The 12,588-nt window shown below is 37.3% G+C and overlaps 1 protein-coding gene and 1 pseudogene across 1 annotated transcript in view; both read left to right on the top strand.

Moving 5' to 3' along the window:
- The window catches only part of ARHGAP32 (Rho GTPase activating protein 32), a 385,046-nt gene that overhangs the window by 23,951 nt on the left and 348,507 nt on the right, over window positions 1–12,588 (top strand). The gene's annotated exons all lie outside the window — the stretch shown is intronic.
- LOC102849065 overlaps window positions 1,396–12,588 on the top strand; it is a 20,169-nt pseudogene continuing 8,976 nt past the window's right edge.

The raw sequence follows: 12,588 nt of genomic DNA, 5'->3' as shown, positions 1-12,588 counted from the left end.
AGAGAGAGTGTGAGAGTGTATGTGTGTGTGTGTGTGTGTGAGTATGAGTATGAATATGAGAGAGTGTGTCCTAAACTGAATACATGAATACTTTGCCTTTGTGGAACTTATCTTTTAGTGAAGTAGGGAGATAAGCAAATAATGAAGTGCATACATAGTATGTCAAGTGGAGGTAAATGCTGCTGGAGAAAATTAGTATAAAGGTAAACAGGTTGGTTGCATAGTATGTGGGAGGGTACTTGGTAGCTCTGTAGAGTGGTCTCAGCTGGCATCTATGGGGATGATAGCTAAGCAGAGACCTGAAGCACATGAGAAAGTAGTATTTATCTAGAAACAGCATTCAAAATAAGGAAAGAGCTGGTCAAAAAGTTGTGGTATGCAACAGTGAATGAATGAGAACCCAAAATCTCTTTAAATGTTCATTAAAACTAATAAAATTTAATAATAACTAAAAAAAGTTGTGGTATGAGATTGAAAAGTAAGTTAGAAGAAACATAAATGACACAAAATGACAGAAATTGAGTGAGCCAGGGAAAGAGTAGGAGGAGATGGGATCTGAGAAGTTCTTTGAGTAGGTAGAATACAGATCAAATAGTTTCCCTTTTATCCTGAGTGACATGGGTAATTGTTGGAGGATTTTTTGTCAATAACAAAAGTGATATGGTTTGCTTATAATTTTAAACAATAAAAAGACAAAAAATACCTCATGGAAAATAGGCAGAGCAGTTGAATCCATCTTTTTCTAAAGGAGCTCTACAAATGGTCAATAAACACATGAAAAGGTGCTCAAAAGAATTACTGATTAAAACCAAACCTATTGCTACCAAGTTCATTTTAGTTGGAGACTGGCTTGGCAACATAGGCATTTTCAAACCTTAGATTTTCCAAGGCTGTAAGTCTTTCCAGAAGCGGATGTCTTTCATGGAGCAAGCATCTTTTGGGTTCAAACTGCTCACCTTTAGATTTGCAGCCAGTGCATTAACCAAAGCACCACCATCAATCCTCACTACTTATTCCCAAACCCAGTGCACCCACTCCCATGGGATCAGTTCTGACTCATGGCCACCCTCCATTGGACTTCTCCACTGGAAAGGTTTGTGGATTAAATGAGAGCCTTCCTGTTAGCAGTTAGTGTGCATGCATATGCTACCAGGGGAAGTGTATATCAAAACTAAAGTGAACAACTACTTTACCTCACGCAAAAAACTCAGACTCACTGCTGTTGAGCTGAAACCAACTCATGAATGACCCACAGCAGGTTTCAGGAAGGCTGTAAATCGCATGGGAGGAAATTGCCCATCTTTTTCCTGCAGTGTAACTGGTTGACATGAACCACCAGAGAGATGTTACCTTTGGGTGATGGTGCAAAACCCAGGTCCCTTTTACCTTCCTAGGATGGCTGTTTTATTAGAAAAACAGATGACAACAGTGGATGAGGATATGAAAGAACTAATTCTCATACATTATTGGTAAGATAGTAAAATGATACAGCCTCTGTGGAATACAGTTTGGCATTACCTTAAAAAGTTAAACATAGAATTATCATTTGACTAAAAATTTCATTCTAGATAAATATCCCAAAGAATTTGCACTAGTGTTCATTGTAGTATTATTCATGATAGCCAGAAGATGTAAACAACTTAAATACCTGTCAACATATAAATGGTTAATTAAAATGGGGTATGAAAAGGATTTGTTTTTTCAGATATAGAGTTTATTGGCAGTAATTACATTTGGCAGCTCTACTTTGATCAATGCAATATTTATATTTCTCTTAGGCAACCTCCACACTCCTTCCCTGCTGTGCCTAGGAACTTCTACTACAATTGATGGGGGTATTATAGATAAAAGAGGCCTGATGACATGCATGGCCAAACTCTGAAAACATGACATTGTCATGAACCACAAAAAGTGTCACAGAGCAACAAATACTGTAGGATTCCACTTCCATGAAATCTTAGAAAGTACTTTTAAGAATTTTCTACTTAATGTGAATATACAGATACATTTAAATTAGAGTTAATTGGTGCTTCCCAGAAATGGATGAGAGGTGGGAGAAGGGTGTAATTACTTACGGGACAGAATTTTTGTAACTTTGGAAGCAGATGGTGGGTGATGGTTGTAAAAAACTGGTCACATAAAAATGGCTGAAGTGACAAATACTTCATAATAAGTAAACAATTTAAAGTATGCTTCTGATTACTGGGAATGGATTTCAGGGACAGAGGGAAGACGTGGAAAGGTCAGTTAGATGCCAGTAGTGTTGTCAGTACTGGTGGCAGTTTGAACCAGGAGGATGGCAGAACCTGTGTAAGGGTGAAACCTCTCTGAGACAAAAACCTCAAATATTTTCAATTAATAGAGAGTGACAGAAAAGTGCTAGGACTTACTCAAAGGTGGAAAATTTGTGAGATCAGGAAAGGAAGTCAGTCCCATGGTCCTGTTGAGTTCTGGCTCTCACAGACTTGGTTGTTCACTTATAGTCACAGCTATTGAGCCAGAACTTTAACTTTTAAGCTATAACTTAATGAGTTATAACGAGTCAGATGTAACTTTTTTTTGCAGCAATTTATATATATATATATATAATATATACATAAAATATATAAAAATATATATAAAAACATATATAAAAATATATATATATATATAAAATATATATATAGTTGTTATGTGCCGTCGAGTCGCCTGTGACCCATAGCGACCCTAAACAGCCCTAAACTCCGCTCTGTCCTGTGCCAATCGCACTGTCTCTGACACTCCCATCCCAATTATCCCAGTCACTGAATAAATCCACCTCATAGAGGGCCTTCCTCTCCTGCGCTGTCCCTCTACCCTCCCAAGCATGATGTCCCTCTCTAAGGACCGGTCTCTCCTCACAACATGTCCAAAGTAAGTTAGACAGAGCCTCAGAATCCTTGCCTCCAAGGAGTCACCCGGTTTAACCCTTTCCAGAACAAATCTGTTTGTTTTCCTAGCAGTCCGTGGTATTCTCCATACTCTTCTCCAGCACCACAGCTCAAAGGCATCAATTCTCCTTCTATCCTCCTTGGTCATTGTCCAACTCTCTGATGCATAACAAGTGATTGCAAAAACCATGGCCTGTATCAGACACACCTTAGTCTCCAGAGAGAAACCATTGCTCTTCAGCACTTTGGAGAGGTCCCTAACAGCAGACTTTCCCATGGCAATGCGCCTTTTAATTTCCTGGCTGCTGGTGCCAAGACTGTTGACCATGGAGCCAAGCAAACTAAAGCTGTGTATAATCTCAATCTCTTCACCATCCATCCTGATGCTGCCAATTGGTCCAGTGGTGAGAATCTTTGTCTTCTTGACGTTGAGCCTCAATCCATATTGTAGGCTGCAGTCCTTGACACTCTGCAGCAGGCGCTTCAGGTCCTCCTCAGTTTCAGCAAGCAGGGTTGTGTCATCCGCGTAACGCAGATTGTTGATAATTCATCCACCAATCTTGACCCCACATTTCTCCTCATAGAGCCCAGCCTCCCGGATAATCTGTTCTGCATATAGGTTGGAAAGGTATGGAGATAGGACGCATCCCTGGCGTACGCCCTTCCCAATTTTGAACCATGCAGTGTTCCCTTGCTCTGTTCTGATGGCTGCCTCCTGGTCCAAGTATAAGTTTTGCATTAGAACGATCAAGTGTTCTGGGATTCCCATTCTTCTCAGAGTCAGCCACAGTTTGTTATGATCCACAGTCAAATGCCTTTGCATAGTCAATGAAACACAGATAGACATTCCTCTGGTATTCTCTGCTTTCAGCCAAGATCCATCTAACATCAGCTACAATATCTCTAGTACCACGACTCCTTCTGAAGCCAGCCTGGAGTTAGGCAACTATTTTTTTTTTCAATGCAGTAAGCATAATTTATTCAGTTTTTCTTAGTCTTACCCACACCCCAATGTCAGCCTCATTCTATAACAGTGGCACCATATAATATTTGTCTCATTGTGACTGAGATTTTTTACTCAGCATAATGTCTTCCAGGGTCACCCGTTTTGAATAATATTGCAAGAATTCCTTGTTTTTCAAAGCAGCATTGTATTCCATTGTGTGAATATACCACAGCTTCTCTATCCATTCGTTTGTTGATGTTTAGATTGTTTCCAACTCCTTGCTATTGTGAATAAATAAAAAATGTAACTTTTAAGCTATAGCTTTGTCATGAGTAGGATATTTAATGTTAGATCCAAGGTGATGTCACATCTTTACCTGAGCAATAGCAGCTCACAGTTATTGAAATGCTAGCTAAGTAGTTTTTGTTCAGGGATTGATGACAAAAAATCAACCGTATATAAAAAAAAAAATCAACAGTATAGCATTTACATGATAAGTTTGATATTTGTATGAAAATGAAAAAAAACAATCCAAACAAAACAACCAACAACCCCACACCTTTTTTAGCAAAGCTCTACTACTAAGAATGAAGTTTTATTTTTACTTATTCTGAGTTCAGAGTTAGTGTCCTCTGTCAGCAAAATCTACTGCAAATGTTCATCTGTCAGTGTGTATCTGTAATAAAATTTTATAAATGTAATATTTGAAAACAGCTTTTTCAGGAGATTGTTTTTAGGTGCTGTTTAGTTCTCTCTCAATTCAAACAACCTTTGGCCGAAAAGAAGAGCCCCTCTGGCCTAGTACTACTCAACACGGGCATCAGATGACATGTGAATTTAGTTTACCATATTGATCACGTAGAAGGCATTTATGGAATTCTGGTAGATTCTTCTATTGAGTTAATAATATATATATAATGACTTCCACTGGAATGTTAGGTGAAATGTATTCAGTTCAGAGTTGCAGATTTTAAAATACTGAAATGTACTTTGCATTTGTATTTTGGTCTGAAAATCTAGCTACAACTATAATTTGAGCTTGGAAAATATAAATATAAAATATAAATTGAGCTTGGAAAATTCACCACAAATGTGTATTGGTATGGAGGACTTGGTTTTTTGTTTGTTTTAACTTTTAGGAAGTGAATGCTCAACAGCTTGGTGTTACTTACAGTTCTAACAATGTTAGTTGTTTTAAATGACTTTTTGTTACATCAGATCCCACCAGTTAATGTTAACCTATGACAGGCTCCTTTGTGGCAGAGTGCAACTGCGTTTCATTGTAATGAAAACTATGTTAGTTTTGCTAGTGGTTTGTAGATTTCATTGACCTTTTCAAAGAACCAACTGCTGGTTTTGTTGATAGTTTCAATTGTTTTTCTGTTTTCTGTTTCATTTATTTCTGTCCAAATTTTTATAATTTTAGTGGGGTGTTTTGAGGGTCTTGCGTTTTCTTGCTATTATTTTTCAATTTGTTGGAGATGTTGGGTTAGAGAGTCAGTGGTCATTTTTTTCTATCTTTTAATGTGTTTGTTTATTGCCATAAATTGACCTCTAATTACTGCTTTGGCTGTTTCCCAGAGGTTTTAGTAAGTTGTGCTTTCAACCTGTATTTTACGGAAGTTTTTCATCCTACATTTGTGGATTTCTTCAAACTCCTTCATCCGCCTCCTGTTGACCGCCATCTTGGGTCTGGTGCTCAGTAAAATAAAACATTTTAAAAAGAGTATTAAAAAAGACAAGAGAAGGAAATATGGGGCATCCAAATTGGCAAAGAGGAGATAAATGACCTCTATATGCAGATAATATGATAGTATACTTAAAAAGCCTAAAGACTCAGCAAGAAAACTACTGGACATAGTTGACCATTTCTGCAAAGGGGCAGGATACAAGATCCACATACAAAAATCAACTGGATTTCTCTACAGTGACAGAGAATACAGAACTGGAGCTAAGAAAAAACAATACCCTTCAGAATTATTAACCACAAGATTAAATCCTGGGTAGTAAATCTAACTAGAAACACAAAGGATCTATTTAAAGAAAAGTACTAAACATTATTACAAGAAACAAAAAGAGACCTGTAGAAATGGAAAAATATCCCTTATTCATGGATGATGTTGTTTTTGTTGTTATGTGCTCTCGAGTCACTTGCGACTCATAGCGACCTTATGTACAACAGGCCTAAATCCTGCTCTATCTTGTGCTAGTCGCACTGCCTCTGACACACCCAATCTGATTACCCCTGTCACTGAATCAGTCCACCTCATAGAGGGCCTTTCCCTCCTGAACTGTCTGTCCCTCCTCTCTCCCAAGCATGATGTCCTTCTCCAAGGACTGGTCCCTCCTTACAACATATCCAGAGTATGTAAGATGAAGCCTCTGAATCCTTGCCTCAAAGGAGTAGCCTGGTTTAACCCTCTCCAGGATGAGTCAGTTTGTTTTCTTAGCAATCCATGGTACACTCCATACTCTTCTCCAGCACCATAGCTCAAAGGCATCAATTCTCCTTCTATCCTCCCTAGTTATTGTCTAACTCTCTGATATACAACAAGTGATTGCAAAGACCATGACCTGTATCAGACGCACCTTAGTCTCCAGAGTGACACCATTGCTCTTCATTACTTTGGATAGGTCCCTAACAGCAGACTTTCCCATCACAATACATCTTTTAATTTCATGGCTGCTGATGCCAAGAGTGTTGACTCAATATTGTGAAAATAACAATTCTGCCAAAGGCAATTGACATGTTCAGTGCAATCCCAATACAAATATGAATTCCATTCTTCAATGAGATGGAAAGGGCAATCTCCAATTTTATTTGGAATGGAAAGACTCCCTAAATAAGCAAAGCACTCCTTAAAAAGATAAACAAAGTATAAGTCACCTCACTCCCTGATTTTAATCCTGCTATACTGCCGTGATGGTCAATACAGTATGGTACTAATACAATGACAGACACATAGATCAATGGAATAGAATTGAGAACCCAGAAATCAGCCCATCTAACTGTGGACAACTGATTTTTGAAAAGGAGATGAGATCAGTCAAGTAGGGAAATGACAGCCTTTTTTTTTACATAAATGGTATTGGCAGAATTGGCAAATTATTTGTAGAAATCTCAAGCAAGATCCACACCTCACACCATGCACAAAAAGAAAGTCAAATTAGATCAGGGACCTAGGACTAAAATCAAGGACTGTACACTTCATTAGAGAAAAACTTGGAAGAACTCTAAAAGCCCTAATACACAACATGAACAGTCTTCCAAGCATCCTGAAAATCCTACAGCCAGGAGAGGATAAAATAGATGAATGGGACCTTCTAAGAATCAAATCCTTAAGCACATTTAACAATTCCTCCAACAAAGTTAGAAAGGAAGCCATAGACTGGGGAAAAATATTGATAATGACACTTCTGATAAAGGACCTAATATCTGGAATTTATAGAATTCTCAAGCAGCACAAGATAAATGTAAACAATGCAATTGCAAAATGAACAGACACTTGAAGATATGTTCAAAATCTCTAGCTGTAAGAGAGATGCAAACCAAACCAACTATGAAATATCATCTCACCCCAGTAAGATGAGCAAAATTCAACAGAGCAGCAAACAACAAATGCCAGCAAAGTTGTGGAGAAACTGAAACCCTTATTCACTGTTGGTTGGAGTGTAAGAGGATGTAACCACTTTGGGAGGCAGTAAGGTGCTTTCTCATATAGTTGGAAATAGAAATACCATTTGAGCTAGCAAAACCAATACTGGGAATATACCCTAAAGAAACCAGAACTGCCACCCAAGCAGACGTATGCACACTCTTGTTTGATGCTGTTTTGTTCACAATAAGCAGAGACTTGGAAACAACCCAAGCCCATCAACAAGCACATGGTAGAATAGCTGTGGTATATTCACACAATGGAATATTATGTAGCACTAAAAATCAAAGAACTCATAAAATATAGAGAATGAGTGAGCATGGAGGAAATGATTCTGAATAAAATATCTCAGTCACAAAAAGACAAATACTATTTAATGCCACTGTTATCAAACAGAAAAGGGGGTTGGGGAGAAGCTAAGAAAAGAGGGAATAAATAATGTACACAGCTTTAAAACAGATCAGAGAGAGAACTGTATAAAAGGAATATATGGTTAGGTATTATTGGTCTGACAAGAGTCCAGAATAAGAGCTGCAGAGTAACATGGTCTTGGGCAGGGGACTGTATTAACAATGAAAGAACTTTTTTTTTTAAAGAAAAAAAAGCACACTGGGGCAAGAGGTGCAGGGAGGGAAATATGCAACAGTGAATGAGTGGAAATCCAAGTTCTTTATAACAATAGCGTCTTAATTGATGCAAAACAAAAACAACCCCCCCAAAAAACTTGTTTGTTGTTCAGTGATGGTGGATTGAAGGTTACTTTCTCATTCAAAAAAACTTGAGACTTGACCCTGAGCACCAAAATGGAAATAAACTTTCACTACTGCTAAGGTATCAAAATGCTATGTTATAATAGAAATGAGTTTATTTAATATCAGTTTTCAAGAAAAATTCATGAAACTGGCACCAAGTTTATCAAAATGACCAAAGTTCTTTGATAATACTGTTGGTTCAATAGCACAGATTGGTTGTTGTTTTTTTTTTTATTTACCATCGAGTTGACTGTGACTCATAGTGATTCTGTGAACAACCCTGTGCCAACCTTCATCTCCAGTATACTTGAACTCATTGTGACACTCTCCATGTCAACTCTTCTTGTTGAGTGTCTTCCTCTCTTATCATGCTTTACTTTTCCAAGCATCATCTTTTTCTCCAAGTACTGGCCCCTCCTAACAACATGCTCAGATACTTGAGATGAATTTTCGCCATCCTGGCTTCCAAAGAGCACGCTGGTTTTATTTTCTCAATGACTGACTTGATGCATTCCTTTACTGATGTTGAACCATGCAGTGTTTCCTTGCTCTGCCTGACTACTGCTTCCTGGTCCAGGTATAGTTTTCTCATAAGCACAGTCAAGTGTTCTGGGATTCTCATTCTTCTCAAGACTAGCCACAGTTTGTTGTAATCCACATAGATATCTTTGCATAGTCAATGAAACACAAATAGACATTCCTCTGATAATCCTTGCTTTCAGCCAAGATCCATCTGACTTTGATGATAATGTCTGCCACAGCCTCTTCTAAATCCAACCTGTATTTTAAGTAGTTCTCTCTGCATGTAGTATTGAATCATTTTTTTTTATAATCTTCAGGATCTTACTTGTGTGTGTTTTCAGTGATATTGTTTGATACTTTCCACACTCTTTCAGGTCACCAGTTTTTGGAATAGAAACAGATATGGATCTCTTCCACTCAGTTGGCCAGGTCACTATCTTCCAGCTATCTTAGCATAATTTGGTAAGCACGTCCAAGTCAGCATTTTTCTCTTGAAATATGTCAGTTGACATTCCATAAATTCCTACAGCCTTGTTATTTTCCAGCTCCTTCAGAGCAGCTTGAACTTCCTCCTTTATCACCACCATTTTCTGATCACATGCTGTCCTGTGAAATTCTTTTGTGTCAGCCAATTCTTTTTGGTTCAGTGAGTTGTACTTCTTCCATCTTGTTTTAATGCTTCCTGGATCATTCAGTATTTTGCCGAGAACATCCTTAAGTATTGCAACTTCAGGCTTGAATTTGTTCTCCTGTTGGTTTTTTCTTCTTCTTTCAGCTTAAGAAATGTTGTGCGGGTTCTGCCCTTTTGATTTTCTGATTGCAGCTCTTTTTACACTTTTCATTATAACACTTCGTTTTGTCTTCTGGAGTTACCCTTCTCTTTAGCTCCCTAAATTCCTGATTCATTCCATTTGCTTTTGCTTCATGGCACTGTAGTGCCCTATTCAGAGTCTTTCCTGACATCCATCTTGGTCTAGGTTTCATAAAAGCACAATTAATATCCTGGTATTCATATTGTCAACCACAATTTGTTGTGGTCAAGAAAACACAGATAGACATCCTTCTGCTTTTCTCTGCTTTCTGATGAAATCCATCTGTCATCATCAGTAATATCCTTGGTGTCACAGCCTCTTCTAAATCTGGCTTACATTTCTGGCAGTACTCTGAGTCAGGTATTTTTTAATAATCTTCAGCAAGATTTTACTTACATGTGATGTTAATGATATTGTTGACTAATTTCTATGTTAGATCTCTGTTTTTGGGAGTGGGAACAAGTATATATCTCTTTCAGTCAGTTGACCAGTAACTTGGAAAGCGTGGTGAGCATATCCAAGGCTGCTTACTAGATGAGAATATTTTCCATAGAGTACTTGATAATAATGAATATTTGGGCTCTATATACTTTTTCCGCATAAAGTTTGTAAATCTTATATATCCACTGTCAGATGTAACACAGCTTATTAGATTCTAAGGTTATAGAAAATTCCTGTTTTCTGAAAATCTTGGAAAGGGTCCTCAGCTGTAAATTATTCGTTATGACTTATTCATAGAGCTACTTCTCCAGTAAGAGAGGTCTGGTGACCTAGTCAGAATGGAGTTGCACTACCAACCCAAAGACACACAGTTTGAATCCACCAGCTGCTCCTGAGGAGGTAGATGGGCAGTCTCCTCCTGTTCAATTTACAAACCTCTGAAATCCCAGTGGAGGGTCAGCTCTGAGTCAGTTTTCGCTCAGCAACAGCGCATGGCTTCTTTGGTAACTTCAAACTCAGCATTGGTTCCTCAACATCTAAGCTGTTTTGGTCATTTTCATTACATTAAAGAAAAGAACTTGAAATAATTTGCTTTGTTTTTGATTCATATTGTCTTCATTCAATTCTTAAAATGTTTTCAACAAAAGATTAATGTACTTAACTAGTTTGTTTTCTCTTCGTGCATTTTTTTTAGCTCCTACTTGGAGAAATGATGAAAGTTACGCAGTTGTTCAGGTCTTTCGTTCATAGGGTCACTAAGAGTCATCTACTACTCAATGGCACTTAACACCACCACCAACATAGAGAGTGCTCTATGGACCTGGTGGATAGAAAGTTATGCTACCAAGTCAGAGGTGGGTGATTTTAATCTGGTCTTTGAGGTCTGGTTTTAATTGTTTCTGGTCAGACATTCTTCTAAGTAGTATAGCACTAACCTGTCCATTTGCTGAACAGAGATTACTGGTTGTTGCTATAATGCTCAACACTGTGACAATGACGTGTCAAATGTGATAATGGTTACCTAGGGTGGACAGTGTTTGGTGGAGCCTCCCCAGTTAAAGCAAGCTTGGAAGCAGGAGTGGCATCCACCTCCAAAATAGCTTGCTTCTACAAACTCCATGAACTTGGAGAAATAGTTATACAGTTGTTCAGGTTTTTTGTACGTGGAGTTGTCAACAACTCGACTGCACTTAAAAACAATACTACCACAATGGAATATGATTTGACTCATGGCTGGTAAATGACTTCTTGCTTGGCTAACCCATTTAGTAGCAAATTTACTATGATGGATGGGATTGTTTGGATATTTTTATTTTTATGAATAAATTATTCTCTGATGAGAGAATTTGGTACATCTTCTGATTTTTCTTAGTGTTGCTTTTTTTAAAAGTTGAGAATATTGTAATAAGTTGAATGAGTATAAGAAGAATGGTGACATATGCTGTATTTTTTAACACACCACTGTTAATATAATTGCATAATCATAAATTGTTTTGCTATGTCAATGTGATAACAAAAATTTTACATCTTACTGGGCCTCAAAAGCATAACATTTGAATTTTATTTTTTCATTTTATTTTTACCTGGTAAGTGTGCATTGATAATTAAAATCAGTTACGGGAAAGTCACAGTATTGTTTTAATGAGAAACTATAATTTATAGTGTGCCCATAACAGTAAGAATTGGTGAGAATGCTGCATGTCATCTCTTGAAACTGTTCAGCTCTTTATTGTAGTGTGAAATTAGAAAATACATAAATGAATTAGCGTGAATGTACACCAACAAAACTTTATGCACATTGAAATTTGGATTTGAATTTGGTCCATGGGCTGTTGACCTATAGCCTACTTTATTGTATAATTTTGTATTTTAGGTTTGAATGATTTATATGTCTTTTTAAAATATTTTATCCTAATCTGTGCCTTGTCTTCACATGATCTTATCATGTATTCCTTTTTGAAAGGGATACTATCTGTATCTAGTTTTGCTTTATTTTTGGTGAGATCCCCCCCCCCTTTGAATAACTGGTTGTTTCAGTACCATTTATTCAAAATTCTGTCCATTTAGTCTTGAATTACTTTTGTTCTTTTGCCAAAGTTTAATTGACTACAAAATTATATGCCATATGTGTGTTCAGGTAACATCCAACCTGTTTTATGTCTGTGGCTCCCAAACTCCATGAAATTTATTATTATGAAAATTTAAGATACTTATGAGAACAAATGGATGCAACTTTGCATTGTGCAGCAAAATATTATTTTTAGATGCTTTTGTTTAACTTAAACTGTTGAGTTAGATTTTTAGCGTTTTTTTTTGTTCTTTTAAATAATGGTTTACATAAAAAGTTCATAAAATTTGTAACATTGTTTGTAAGTGTTTCTTTTTTTGGGGGGGTTTCATTCATTCATTGTTGCACTGTTTTCTCCACCCTCATCCCCAGTTCGTTCTTCTTTCTCCCCCATGTCTGTTTTAATTGTCCAATTGCCACAGTGCTTATCAAAGCCAGTTCTGATTAATCTCCTTTGTCAGTGTGTCCCTTGCCATTCCCTA

The sequence above is a fragment of the Elephantulus edwardii genome, unplaced genomic scaffold (assembly GCF_000299155.1).
Source record: "Elephantulus edwardii isolate Elephantulus edwardi_28Jun2011 unplaced genomic scaffold, EleEdw1.0 scaffold00323, whole genome shotgun sequence".
NCBI classification, from domain to species: domain Eukaryota; kingdom Metazoa; phylum Chordata; class Mammalia; order Macroscelidea; family Macroscelididae; genus Elephantulus; species Elephantulus edwardii.
This window is presented reverse-complemented; position numbering and strand designations above follow the sequence as displayed.